Source organism: Dipodomys merriami, unplaced genomic scaffold (genome assembly GCF_024711535.1).
Source record: "Dipodomys merriami isolate MVZ:Mamm:240054 unplaced genomic scaffold, mDipMer1.0.p SCAF_870, whole genome shotgun sequence".
Lineage (NCBI taxonomy): Eukaryota > Metazoa > Chordata > Mammalia > Rodentia > Heteromyidae > Dipodomys > Dipodomys merriami.
Genome location: NW_027206480.1, coordinates 333,289 through 336,126, shown reverse-complemented (window position 1 = coordinate 336,126; position 2,838 = coordinate 333,289).

Genomic DNA, 2,838 nt, shown 5'->3' with positions numbered 1-2,838 from the left:
TTGGTGATGTTGCAAGGACATAATGGTGTCATAATGAATATTTGTTGTCTCACTTGTGATGGGGTCACAAATGGTGATGTTACAATGGCATATATGAATTCCATTGTCATGTGTTCACAATGAGGATATGGGCATACAAAGGGACTGTGATGTCACAAATGCCATGTGTGTTTTCAAAGGTACTTAAGGGTCATGATAGCTTTATGATACACTTGTGATGAGGTCACCATGGGTTTTTGATGTCATAATGATTTTGTAATATCTCAAACACAGGTCCAATTTCAATTGCTAGTATTTCACAATGTGCATACAAGTTCATAGAAGGATCTTGAAGTCCTAATGGACATGAATTTTTTTAAAGTTATGAGGTCATATTAGGTTTGTGAATACACAATGAGATAGATATCAACATGGCAATGTCAACTCACTACATCATGTAAAAATATTGTGTTGTTGTCACAATTGATGATGAGGTCACAAAAGATTGGTGATGTCACAATGTGTTGGGCATATCACAATGACATGATGGTTCTCAATTGTCTTTAACTTACAATAAGTATAGGAGTTCACAAAGGGACTGTGGTTTCTCCAAAAGCATGTGTTGTCACAAATATACTGAAATACTAAAAGGTTTGTGATGTTAAAATTTGACACAATGGTTATGAAATCTGGCAGTATGATATTACCATGGTCATGATGTCACTGGGAATTTGTGATATCAAGTGTCATATGTGAAATCTAATGAGGTTGACAACAGATTATGAGGACAAAAAAAGCCAAAGGTATTAGAATTGCAGCATGTCACAAAAGTTATGATGACAGGATGGGTTTGTGATGTCACAGTGTGTTAGAGATATCACAATGGAAAAGTGATGTACAAAGGGATTTTGATGTCACAATGGTTAGGAGTTCTTGATTTGCTTATGATATAAACTTACAGACCACATTTTAAATAGAATGAAATAACAGAAAACGCATTCATAATGTGTCTATGATGTCACATGACAATGTGAAGTTATAAATCTATCATATCATTTTAGATTTGTGATTTTACAATGAGCAGATGGTGTCAAAATGACAATGTGATGTCACAATTGTGATAAACTCATAAACTGTTTTTGATGTTAAAATGTCATGTGTGATTCTCAGTTGTCAATATTTCACAGTGGGGATTTGAGTACACAAAGGGAATGTGATGTCACAAAGCTATGTATTTTTTCAAAATGTATAAGAGGTCATAATAGATTTGGGATGTAACAATGTGATCCTGGTGTTAAAAATATCAATGTGATGTCACAATGGGTTTGTGATGTCACAATGGTGATGAGGTCACAATTGGTTAGTTATGTCATGAGTTTGTAATATCACAATAATTTGTCCAATTTCAATTTCTCTAGTTCACCATGAGGACACTGTAATAACCATCAGTGCCCGTATAATCCACGGTAACAGATAGTCATCATGGCCTTTTGGTCTGGACCACCAGAGAGAGGGGTGTATGCCGCTGAAAGGGGCAGGACATGCTGTTGAAGGAGATAGGATGTCAAGCCCCACATGGTGAGCTGCCAAGAAGTGACGGGGTATGGACATTTGGGAAGTGATGATTGAAAACTGTTATGTAGGAAACATATTGCAGTGGGGGAACGGTACAGCCTATATATAGGTTGCATGTTCAGAGCAACAGAAGGGTACAGAAAAAGGGGAAAGGCCTGGAAGTAAAGAAGGGATGAGACTGCAAGAGGGTAAAGACCTGGGAGGAGAGGAAATTGAGGGAGAGCAGGAGCTGAAGGATGGCACCTGGCCACCTGGATAGGGCAGGGCAGGCATGTCAAGAGTAGAACAGCCTTAAGAGAAGAAGGGAATGGTGGAGGGAAAAAAAATAACACCTGAAATGTAGGACAGGTCTGTAGTGAAGGAGGATGAAGAGATAAGAAAAAGCATTGTCCTTTGAAATGTGGAGCTTTGGAGATCATTAATTTTGGGGTTGGTTGTTTGAAGACCAATTAACAAATGGCTGGGCTGCTCTGTGGAGTTCTGAGGGTTCATGCTTGAGGCTGCATTTAGCTCTGGGCATCCAGCCCAGGTCAAGGTAGTCGCTTGTTACAAAATTTATGAGGACAAGACAGATTTGTGATGTTACATTGCATTAATGATATCACAATGTCAATATGAGGTCACAAAGGGATTGTAATGTCACAATGGTGATGTGGTCACAATGGGTTTCTGAAATCAAACTATATGCCACATTTGAGATAGAATGAAATCACAGAATAGGCAATCACATTGTCTCTAGGACCTCACAATGAATATGTGATATCATAATGCTATGATGTCATTGTTATTTTGGGATATCACAATGGGCTGATGTTATCCTAACAACAATGTGATCTCACTCTGGAGATGATGTCACAAAGCATTTGTAATGGTACAATGGCATGTCTGATGTCAATTATCCTTTTTCAAAGGTGCTAAGAGGTCACAAAAGATTTGGGATATCACAAGGTGATCGTGATATCACTGTGGAAATGTGATGTCACAATGGGTTTGTGATGTTACAGTGGTGATAAAGTCACACTTGGATAGTGATGTCACAATGAATTTGTAATATCACTATTACATATCTAATTTCATTCTACTAGATCACAATGAAGATACGAGTTTACATAAGGAGCTAGAAGTCAGAAAGACCATGGGTTTTGTAAAATATTTTGCGGACATAATAGATTGGTGAAAATGCAATGGGACAGAGATATCCCATTGGCAAAGTGATGTTACCATTACATGAGATAGTATTGTTTTGAAGTCACAAATAGTTGGTAATGCCATACAGCTGATGAG